Here is a 12,990-nt window from a genome sequence, read left to right on the forward strand (position 1 = left end):
TTTGAACCCGACCTTCTAACTCTCTTCTGCCTCTAAGTTGAACGGCTTTTACTTGTTCTTTATTCTAGTCTTTTGGTTTTAATTAGTATTACTAAGAAGTGATCCCTGGGATCTTTTACTTAACGAATTTGTTATTTGCCCAAGTTGATTCTCGATATTTCTAATTGTAGCTCCTTGACTTTGTAATTGATTTCCCATTTGTAACACCACTTCTTCTATAGACAACTTCTCCTCTTTAAACTTTGTATTATTGTTTAAACCTGGAGGATAAGTAGATATATAATTATTATTCCCTTTGGTTGTTCGAGTTTCCTAATGGATTTCCTTGGTTGTTCCCTCATTGCTGATTATTACCACCCGAATTGTTATTCTAGTAAAAGTTGGGATCGTTCTTCCAACCTGGGTTATAATAATTAGAATATGAGTTATTTTACTTATTATTTATGGCATTCAAAGTTTCTAATGATGCTTGAGAATCTACCATTTAACATAATGAATTCTCTTCAATCATGGAAATTGGTTGAGAAAAATTCATTCTAATTTGGTCTACTTTCTTGAAATTGCAGCAACTTGATTTGCTAACATGGTAAATGCATCAGATTCATGAATTTTGGCTACTTTCTTAGGATTTACCCTCTCAGAAGGCCACTAAAAATTATTACTAGTAATTTCTTTAATTAAAGCATAGGCATCATGAAATGGTTTTGACATCAATGAACCACCAGCAACGGCATCAATAATTGATCTAAGAGATCCAACTAATCCATTATAAAATGTTTGAATTATTAACCAATCTAGTATAGCATGGTGTGGACACTTTCTTAAGAGTTTTTTAAATTTTTCCCATGCTTCATAAATAGATTCCCCTTCAAACTAATTAAAAGATGTAATATCATTTCTAAGCTTCGCAGTTTTTGATGGTGAAAAATATTTAGCAAGAAATTTTTGTGCTAAATCACCACAAGTTCTGATAGATCCAGGTGCTAATAAATCCAACCACATCTTAGCTTTATCTCTCAGTGAAAGAGGAAATAAACTAAGTCTTGTGACATCATCAGATACGCTATCGTAGTTAAATTTAGCGCACAATTTTATAAAATTGGCAAGATGTAAATTTGGATATTCAGTTGGTGATCCCCAAATTGATTATTTGATACCATTTGGATAATAGCAGGTTTAAGCTCAAATCAATTAGCCACTATAGTAGGTTTTTGAATACTACAATGAAGTTCATCTACAATAGGGTTGACATAATCTCATAAAGGTCTAAACTCTTGATGAATTTCAGCATTTTAATTATTTTGGTTTACCATTTCTATATTTTTTTTAGATTTTACAAAATCTATAATTTTTTTGATTTTTTTTATTTTCCTAATAGTTATGTCTAATTCAGAATCATAGGGCACTAGTCCTTCAGAACCTGAACTATGCATACAATAACATATAATAAAATAAACAGAACAAAATAAAATAAGATAAGATAACTTAAAGTTTAAATAAGAATTTCTAAAAATAGAAATTTTGCTTTTGATTCCCTGGAAACGACGCCAAAAACTTGATCCCTCATGATACTGGTAATATACAAAATACAACAACAATTCAGATTCTATTTCACTTATATTTCCTTACTTTGCTTCGAAACCAAAAACTTGATCTTAAAGAAAAATAAGAATTCAACTTTTAATTTATATATATTGAGATACTATGCAAGTATACGTATCGTTATCAAGTAAAATAAGACTTTTTGATTAAGACCTCAATATCAAACCCACAGAGAATTTATACAATATGCATTTTTAGAAAACTTTCTATTTTTATAAGATAATTACTTAAACTAAATATATTTTGCCAGTAATAAAAATTCATTTTGCAGTAATAAAAATTCAAATATTTTTGGTATTTTGGATATTTTGACAAAACATAAACAACTTAAAAAGATAACTAGAGTCTTATAGATAAAAAGCACTTAATAAGAAAAATATCTTTCTTCTTATCATGAATTAGTAATAAGTATGAATAATATCTTTCTTCTTATCATGAATTAGTAATAAGTATAGGAATTATGTTGTGAAAGTATGCAAATTGTGTTGTGGCAAATAGGAGCAATAATATTCTTTAGCCTTACTAGAGTTGCTACAAAAAATATTGGCTATTTTAAAGTTTGAATAGTTCTGAAGACCGGCTAGGCAGAGAAGATAATAGCTCTCACTCTAGAGTTCTCTTGACTCGCTCTACCTGGGGGCTAACATCTCGTATCATAACCTAAAATAATAAGCCAAGTTGGGGGCTTTAACTTGTCACATTAAAGTCCTCTAACTCTACACACTTCAATGAATATTTTCCTATTTATTTGCACTCAATTATATGAACTACATTCTCATTCATACAACCTCATAATTACTTATTATTTTAAGAAGAAAGATAAAGAAAACTACTCAGAATCCATGGAGAAAATAAAACCACACTTTAGTTTAAAAGTAGAAATCATTGTCAAACCAACAACAAGTCTCAATTAAAATCAAAAGTAGTCTCAAAGCAAAAAGATAAAAACTTATCTCAAGTTCTCCATAAAACTCTTGAAGTTCCTTTGAATCTCTTCTCTTTACAATCACTTAAAATAAAATAACAAAAAGGATAAAATAAAAGTAAAAGTGGTGCATGAAAATCTATCCAAACTAACTCCCCAAATGATGAACTTTCAAAACCTTCGAAGTATTTTCAGGACTTTTTTCAAAGTCCCTTTTATAGTTTTCCAAGTGGTGCCCTGAAAAATCTTCAAAATGTGTCTAGATTTGATGTATTTTTTCAAGAGATGCATCCTTTCGTGATAATTTTTGTCCATAGTTGTTATAACCACATATTAAGCAAATGGGTGCCTTAAAAACCTCTTCAAAATTCATAAAAATTGACTTTACTCGTCTAGTAACTGTCACTAACGCTTAAGCACGGGACCTCTAGTGCTTAGGCGCGGCCTTTTCGTTTTAACCACCACTTAAGCGCTGAATCTAGCGCTTAGGTGCCAAAACTCATTTGCACATTTTTCACCTTCTTGCTCCAAATTTGATCCTTTTTCACTCCTTTAAGCATTTTTTACCTTTTTATTTGTATCTGCAAGAAAAACACAAAAATACCTTCCATTAAAGTGCAATATCTCAAAAATAGGCATAAAATATGTCTAAAAACACTATATATTTTAGGTGTATCAACAGTAGAACTTTTTCCGAACTTTCATAAGGTACTTGCAATTGACTACAAAGTTGGAAAATAGTCGATGGGTGTACCAATCCAGTTGCAGATCCATTTATAATTAAACCCAAAACAAATTTTACACTTATGGCTCCAATAACAACATGTTTCCCAATTTGAATACCATAATTCAGAATAGCACTCTCCTTCGTGACCTTACTAATTTTCGTAGTAGGCAGTTTTTTTGAAGAAATGAAGAAATACCATGCCTCTGAAGTAGGATTTAATAATGCTGAAGAAAAACTCACATTCCCGTCATCTTGGGCTTCGCAATTAGCATCTTCATCCTTAAGGTAATGGTAGAGTTCATTTATGTTGTCTCTTGTAGGGGTAAAACTTGCATTGTGGCTGACAGGCACATTCACGATCATAAACATTTCATTGATTCTCAAAGGAGTGAACTGCACAAACCTGCCTCACACATAAATCATTCCTTGGTTGATCCCTTGAAGATTTGCATAAAATTCTTTCACCACATGGACGACAATAATAGCAGTAGTGTAACAAAGAACTTCCCAACACCTTTGCGCAAAAACTTCTTCGACTCAAGTATTCATTTGTTAAATCCTCGATGCACAAATCCCCTCTTATTGATAATCATATTCTTCACTATAACTCAATCATGCAACTTCTGTGCGTTAAACTGATGAACTTTCTTCGATTGAAAATTCCAAATATAGCAGAGTTTATAGAGTAGGAAGCCATGAGAATTGAAAAGTGGTGACTCTTCCCTAGTTTTCCCCCCTAAAATATGTCTTGAAGTTGGTTTCTAGGAGTTATTTGAAGGTGTCCCCACCAAAAGCTGTCAAAAACTGCCATTCAACACGTTTTAATCATTTTTGTCTTCGCGGTGCATCATGCCCTAGCTCTCTGGAATTTGGCTCATCATGCGCTAGTTCCAAAATTTGGTCGTTTCAATTTTTATCAAATAAATTCTCAGTCTTTTCACAATATTAGGCAAATAAAGATGTTTCTAAACATTTTTCTTACAAATATGGATAATATAAAGAAATAAACATAAACATACATTTAAAGTTTTAAACTAAAAAAACAAAAATCAAAGTAAACAATGATACATATTGGTTGCCTCCCACAAATAGCTTGGTTTAATGTCGTCAACCCGACATTCCCAGTGTCATTCTGGGTGTTCCAACATGATAGTCTCATTAAAATTTGGTCTATGACCATCAAAATAAGGTTTTAATCTGGGCCCATTTACTTTAAATATTTTTCCAGTCTTAGGATCTTCAATATTGACTGCTCCATAGAGATAGACATTTATAACTTTGAAGAACCCTTTCCACCTAGACTTCAATTTTCCAAGAAATAATTTTAATATTGAATTATATAACAAGACTTCCTGTCTAAGTTCAAATTCTCTTTTTACTATCTTCTGTTCATGTCATTCTTTCATTTTTCATTGTAAATCATCGCATTACCATAAGATTCATTCCTAATCTCCTCAAGCTCATTCAATTGCAATAATCTTTGCAATAATCTTTTCTCACCATTTTTCTCACCATCTTCTTTTAAATTGAAGTTAAATTCTTTTATCGCCCAACAAGCTTTATGTTCTAATTTAACTGGAAAGTGACAAGTCTTCCCCAAAATTAATCTATAGGGGGACATTCCTATAGGTGTCTTATAAGCTGTCCTATATGTCCATAATGTAGTATCTAATCTAATAGACCAATCCATTTTATTTGGATTAATACTATTCTCTAAAATTCTCTTAATTTCACGATTAGATACTTTCACTAAACCACTAGTCTGGGGATGATAAGCAGTTGCAATTTTATGTATTATATTATATTTTTTCATCAATCTTGCAACCGTTGCATTTCTAAAATTAGATCCTCTATCTATAATGATTACTCTCGGCATTTCATATCTTGTAAAAATATTCTTAATTAAAAGTTTTGAAACACTCCGAGCGTCATGTATAGGTAAAGTGACTGCTTCTATCCATTTTGGAATATAATCTATCACAATATATATATATATATATATATATATATTAACATCTTTAAATAAAGTAGGGCAATAAAATCCAGATTGTAAAATATCTCGAGTAGTTTTATCATTCCAAAAATGTTCTCCAAATTCAGAATCATGACATTTTTGAATAATCTCTTAACTTTCTTTATAAGGCGCACATCGTCTTATAACTAAATCATTACATTGTTTTTATAAATGAGGATCATCCCAAAAATAAGATTTTGTATTATAAATGAAGTCTTTTTCCTATTGTCTTGTGAATCCATATAGTAAAATACAACTAACAATATAATTTACAATATTAGCATACTAAGGTATTACTCATTCTTGTACAACCTAAAGTTGTTCATCAGGAAAAGTATCTTTAATCTCTATTTCAGAATCAAGTATTTCTTCCTGTTCTAACCTTGATAGATGATCAGCTATATGATTATCAATCCTTTTTCTATCAACTACCACAAAATCAAACTCTTGCTTCAGAAGTATCCATCTAATTAATCTTGGTTTAGCATCCTTCTTTCGCATTAAATATTTAATAATACAATGGTCAATATGCACAACACATTTAGTTCCAAACAAATATGATCTAAACTTATCAAAAGCATACACAATGGTTAATAACTCTCTTTCAGTGCTGGTATAGTTAATTCAGACATCATTAAGAGTTTTGCTAGCATAATATATGACCTTGGAAATTATATCATATTTCTGCCCTAAAATAGCTCCAATTGCATATCACTAGTATCGCACATTAGTTCAAAAGGTTTCTCCCAGTCTGGTGAAATAATTATAAGAGCAATGATCAATTTTTCCTTTAAAGTTTCATAGGCTTTATGAGAATCTTGGTTAAAGTCAAACTTTATATCTTTTTTGAGAAGTTGGCATAAAGGCTTAGTAATTTTTGAAAAATCTTTGATATATCGCATGTAGAATTCAGCATGTCCTAAAAAGCTCCTAACTTTTCTTACATTAGTTTGTGGAGGTAGGCTCGATATAACCTGAATTTTTGTAGGATCTACTTCCACGCCATTTTTTGAAATTTTATGTCAAAGAAAAATTTCTCCTGCAACCATAAATTGACATTTCTTCGAGTTTAAAACAAGGTTAGTCTTTTCACATCCTTCCAGAGCTTTCTGTAATTGATTTAGACATATTTCAATGGAAGTTCCAAATACAAAAAAATCCTCCATAGAGACTTCAATCCCTTTTTCAATCAAATCACTGAAAATTGACATCATATATCTTTGAAATGTTGTAGGTGCGTTACATAATCCAAAAGGTATTCGGGCATTCACCGAAAAGTAAAAGAAAAGTAAAAGTTCCATAAGGACTTGTAAATGTTATTTTCTCTTGATCCTTACGAGCAATAGGAATTTGGTGATAACCGGTATAAAAATCTAGAAAATAAAAATATTTGTGCCCAGCTAATCTATCCAACATCTGGTCCAAAAAGGGTAAAGGAAAATGATCCTTCAGGGTGTCAAAATTTAATTTTCTATATTCTATGCAGATTTATCATCTAATGACTTATCTTGTTGATATTAATTCATTATGCTCATTTATCACTATAGTTATACCTCCTTTCTTTGGAACACAATGAATTGGACTCACCCAAGCACTGTTTAAAATAGGATATATTATTCCTGCATCTAACCATTTTGTAATTTCTTTCTTAACCACTTGTTTCATCATAGGATTCAATCTCCTTTGAAGATCAGTTCTTGGTTTATGTTGATCTTCCAACAAAATTCTATGCATACAGATTGAAGGTCTGATTCTTTTAATATCATCTAATGTCCATCCAAAAGTTTTCTTGTATTTTTTTAAAGTTTCTAACAATTTTTGTTCTTGAGCATCATTTAGTTATGAGGATATTATGACAGTTAGTGTAGATGAATTTTATAATAATGCATACTTCAAATGTGTAGGAAGTGTTTTCAATTCTAGTTCATGGGGTTTTTTAATAGATGAAATCAAATTATTGTCATGTTCTGCAGGATCTAACATTTAAAATTTCTCCTCATCTTGATATTCCATATATTACTTTTCGAATTCACTTTCATATGTATTTTTGAAATATTCATGGGTTAAATACTCATTAATATTCATTCTGAAACATTCAATCTCTTGTTCTTTTGCAGGGTATCTCATTGATTTTGCAATATTAAATGTAACCTCTTGATCACTAACTCTCATAGTTAATTCTCCCTTCTGCACATCTATCAGTGCTGTTCAAGTGGCTAGGAGTGGACTTCCTAAAATAATAGGAATTTGTTTATCTTCCTCCATATCTTATACAATAAAGTGCACAAGAAAGATAAATTTATCAATCTTTACTAAAGCATCTTCTATAGCTCTTTTAAGATAGTTAATAGATCAATCAGCTAATTGAAGAGTTACAATTATAGGTGAAATAATTCTTAAACCCAACCTTCTGAAAATTGATAACGACATAAGATTAATATTGTCTCCTAAATCACGTAAAGTTTTTCCACAAAATTGTTTGCCAATAACACAAGGAATTGTCAAGCTTACAGGATCTTTAAGTTTTTCAAGAAGCTTCTTGTGAATTATAGCGCTACAATCTTCAATGAGTGCAACCGTCTCATTATCTACAAACTTCTATTTCTTATTAAGTATATGCTTTATGAACTTCACATAGCTTGGCATTTGTTTCAAAGCATCAACAAATGAATAATTTATCGTTAATTTCCTCAAAATTTCTAAAAATTTCAAAAATTGTTTATCTTTATACTTCAGCTTCAATCTTTGAGGAAATGGAGGTGGTCTTTCTATTGTGATTTTGATTGGTTTAATAGAAATTTCTGACTCATGATGAAAATCTTCACCAGAATCTTCATTTTTCACCCCATCTTTTTCAATTTCAACTTCTCGTTCAACTCTTTCTTCTAATTCTTTTCCACTTCTCAATTGAATAGCTTTAATTTCCTCATTGTTCTGATCTTTAGGCTTTACTTCAACATTACTAGGCAATGTTCTTGGAGGTCTAACTAGGCAATCATTACTAGGCAATGTTCTTGGAGGTCTATTGTTAAGTGCAGTAGCAATACATCCCAATTGATTTTTCATGTTTCTGATTGCAGCTCCTAGACTCTGTAACTAACTTCCCATTTGTAATATCAATTCTTCCATTGATAACTTTTTCTCCTTACTTTGAAAATTAATAAATCTTAGGAGGTAATAAGGTTTATAAGTTTGATTTCCTTGATTGTTGGGGCTCCCACTGGGTTTGCAACATTGTTTCCCCATTATGGATTTGACGTATTTGAGTTATTATTACTCCAACTAAAGTTTGGCTGATTTTTTTTTTATTTAGGATTATAATAATTGGCAGAAGGATTATTAGAATAATTTTTTATTGCATTTAAAGTCTCGTAAGAAGATTGAGATTTTATCATTTGTCCCCATGAATTCTCCTCAAGCACAGGTGCTGTTTGAGAATAATTCATTCCATATTGATCTATCTTTTTTGATATAGTAGTTATTTGAGCAACTAATAAAGATACTGCATCAGAATCATGAACATTGGCTAATCTTCATGGATTTACCCTTTCTGAGGGCCATTGAAAAGTATTAGTAGTCATCTCTTCAATTAATGAATATGCTTCATCAAATGGTTTTGACATTAATGATCCACGAGAAGCAGTGTCAATTATCGATCTAAGAGATCCAACAAATCCATTATAAAAGGTTTGAATTTTTATTTAATTTGGCAACACATGATGCGGACAATTCTTAAGGAGATCTTTAAATATTTCCCAAGCTTCATAAATTGATCCCCCTTCAAACTGACAAAAAGATGTAATATCAGTTTTAAGCTTAGCCATTTTTGAAGGTGGGAAATAATTAGATTAAAACATTTGTGATAAATCTCCCCAAGTTTTGATAGATTTGGGTGCTAATGAGTTTAACCACATCTTAGCTTTATCCCTCAGTGAAAAAAAAAGTTGAAGTCTGACAGCATCATTTGACACTCTATTATATTGAAATGTAGCACAAAAGTCTAGAAAACTAGTAAGGTGTAAATTTAGATCAAATTTACTAGTAAGGTGTAAATTTAGATCTTCATTTGGTGTTCCTCCAAACTGATTGTTTTGTACCATTTGGATAATAGCAGGTTTAAGCTCAAATGAATTGGCAGTTACAACAGGGTTTTGCATGCTAAAATGAATTTTATCTTCTGTAGGATTAGCATAGTCCCTTAAAGGTCTCTGATGATGTTCATTTTCTTTTCCAGCATTACTTGAGTTGTAAGCCATTTTGCTAGAATGATTTTGCTTTTTTTGTTCTTTTCAAATTTTTCTAATAGTTCTTTCTAATTCAGAATCATAAGGTATTAGGTTTTTAGATCTTATATTACGCATAAACAAAATAAAAACAAGTAGCAATACACTTAACAAAGAAAATGTTCAAACTAAACTAAAATCTTTTTGTTTATATATATTTTTTTATATTTTAAAATAAAATTAACTAATATTTCCTGTTACTTCCCCGACAATGGCGCCAAAAATTTGATCGCGTGGGAATTTGTGTAGCTTAATAATATTGATGCAATGTAACCCAAAATATAATGTAATTTTAATGAAAATAATTTATCTTTAAAAACCTCATTTAAAATTCGAATTCCTGTTTACATATAATGCAAATATACGTATGTTCAAGTAATAAAGGGCTCTACTGGTGTCCTAGATATCAATCCCAAAGGGAAGCTAGAAATATATATAAGCTAGCTAATTATATTCTATAATAAAATAAAAATAAAAATAAAAATAAAAATAAAAATAAAAATAAAGTAAATTGCAAAGTTTGAAATTAAACTACTTAAGTGAAATACTTCTTAATACGAAGATGTACGACTATAGAAAATAAATTAAACTAAATGCTAAACATTCAAAAGTAAATTGCTGAAATAAAATAAAGGTTTTTGTGGACAAAAAGTTCAAGTATGAGAAAACATCCTTCCCCTTTACAATGAAAATATGGCTTGTGAAGAAATTGAAATCCTTTGAAAAATACATTTAAAAATTGTTTTGTGCCAATTAGGAGCAATCCTACTCTCTACCCTCTTCCGAGCACTATAAAGAACATTGACTAATACAGAGTTTTGTCCCTAATTCCGTGGTTAGGCTGGGAGGATACCAACTGTCATTTCTGAGCTCCCACTACTCCCTCCTCTGAGGGCTAACATGCTCGCATTAGTTTCCAGTCAATTGAACCAAATTGAGGATTCTAATCTATCACCTTAAAATCTTCCAATTCTACATCCAACAAAGTATATTTCTTTATTCATTTGCACCCAATCCCATGGATTAAATACTCTCCCATGAAATCAAATGTGATTCTCCTTTTGTTGTAGAAATCATATCCCCTTTTCAGAACATATAATTCTCAACACATTTTAACAATTCAATTAACAAGATTGAAAAGTAAATGAAGATTGGAGTTCAAATCATCACAAATTATTGTCATTTAAAACTGTAGAAAATAAAATCAATTCTTCACAAAAACATTTCTTCAAAGTAGGTAGAAGGATAAAGAAGTCTACTCAGAATTCATGAGAAGGATAAGATAAAGCACAGATTTCAAATATAAAAACAAGTTTACAAACAAAAGAAATGAAAAGTACAACTTAACTCATAATCCTTCCTGAATAAATACTTAGAAGTTCTCTCCAAGCCTTTCCCTCTTTACAATCTCGCCCAATTCTCTCCTAGAATGGTAATGAAGAAGAAATCTCTCACCTTTCCTCTCCTCTTACAACCCTAGAAGAAAATCTCCTCATTTTTCTCTCTCTAACTCACGCCTATCATCTCTCTCTCTCACTTTTTCATCCTCCCTTTCAACTCCCTTCAGAAGTTCTCTTTTGTTAGCTGCCTCTCCTCTCTGAAAAGAGTCTCAATTCCCTCCAAAATTCCAAAGTCAAAACTTTAAATTTCAAAAGAAGTGTCTCCTTGATCCAAGATTCAAATATCTTTAAATTGGAACCTTCCAAAGTGTCTACATGCATTGAATCACTCCATAAGCTGATTAGAAAAAGTGTCCCATTGAATATTTGCGAAAAATTCATCTTGATCCACCTTAATTTGAAAATGTTGCGCTTGACGCATCATGCGCCAATTCTCTGGATTTTGGCGCATCATGGCTAAACCCCAAAATTGGTTGTTTTTGCTCCAAATTTTGTTTTTTCTTACCATTTTTACTCCAAATGCCTAAAAATGGTATACCTGCAACAAAAACAAAAAATAACATTTCTTTAAAGTGAAATATCACCAAAAATATATAGAAAAAGGGTTTTTAAAATAGTATATTATTTTTGTGGATCAAGCTCTCTCCTCTAGCTCTCCCAGTTGCCCAAGTTTTTAGAAAATATAGCCTCCCCAAAGAAAAAAAAACAACTATTCGCTCTCAAAAAGAAAAAAAATGATATCCTCCAAAAGTGAAATATGCCCTCCTTGATCTCCCCTTCCAAAAGTGGCAAAATGGACCATATCAAGCCCTTCTGCCCCACATTTCATCCATGCAAAACTTTTCCTTTTTGATATGGCAGCACATGGAACATCCTAAAGAACTTCTTGACCAATCTTAGCTCTCCATGTGACTTAATTTGGTAAAAAGTATCCAGAATTAAGTCGAAGGCGTACCTATGCCTGGGACTAATGTAATTACATCACTCACTCAGCTTGCCCAGTGTGGCTAAGCCAGCCAGGGGTGTAGCAACGTCTAGACTGTCATGGCTATGCGATTTACGGGATGGACAAACCTAGTTTGGCAGTGTGGCTATGCTGATTTAGGGTGTGGCTATGCTAGTTCAAATCTTAGAATTTAGGCAAGAATGCACATGGAATGATTTTTGGTAACAACTTATGTCACAGAAACATCCGTATCAATAGAATACCGTCAAATGACAAAAAAACATGCCGCAGCATGAAATACATAAAAAAAATGATGCCAACATCCTGACATCCACTATCTCTTCCGCCCTCCGCTTTCTGTAAACAAGCTGTTTCTTCTATCTTTCACCCTTTGACCAACTTCCTCCTTATTGCCATTTCTTCCCTTCGGGCTTCCCTCATATTGTAGTTTCTTCTTCGTGTTGGGTTGAGTCTGTGGCTGGTGCAATCAAATTGCCCACTTGATCATATCCTCTTATGGCAATGCATCTAAAGGTTTCTTGCCGCTGTCGGCACTATTTTTGGTGTGGGGTTTGCCCGTAAGAAGTTGTCGGTCATCAGAATTGAAATCCCGTTGCCTGCTTCGGAAGGACGTTTTAAAAAATTTAGTTTTGAAAAAGATGAATTCAAACTGACCCCATAATTTTCATAGTTTAGATGAAAGAGCACTTTATCTCAAATCATGTATCTATTCCGAAGGATGAACGCAAGAATTGAGAGTGAGGCTCGATCAAATAAACTAAAGAAAGTTATGACATCCGTTTGGTCTGCGAAACCAATGTATTGACCGACAAGTTCCCCTATTTAATATAAGGAATTAAATAAGGTTTATATTGTGCTGGGTTCGGGAAAAGCTTCCTATAAGGGCAAGCCCCTATAGTTAATTACATCTTAGGTAACAAAAGTTACCTAAGAATACTCTCGATAAAAATCAAGAAAAATTACCTTCAAGGAGTTCAAATGGTAAGGACATTTCAAAGATATCGGACTAAGAAGTGTGAAGGGGGATTGGTTCAAATTTGAAACATTTTGTTTTGGAGTCCAAAGGAGGAAA

This window comes from Phalaenopsis equestris, unplaced genomic scaffold, assembly GCF_001263595.1.
Source record: "Phalaenopsis equestris unplaced genomic scaffold, ASM126359v1 Scaffold000115, whole genome shotgun sequence".
NCBI classification, from domain to species: domain Eukaryota; kingdom Viridiplantae; phylum Streptophyta; class Magnoliopsida; order Asparagales; family Orchidaceae; genus Phalaenopsis; species Phalaenopsis equestris.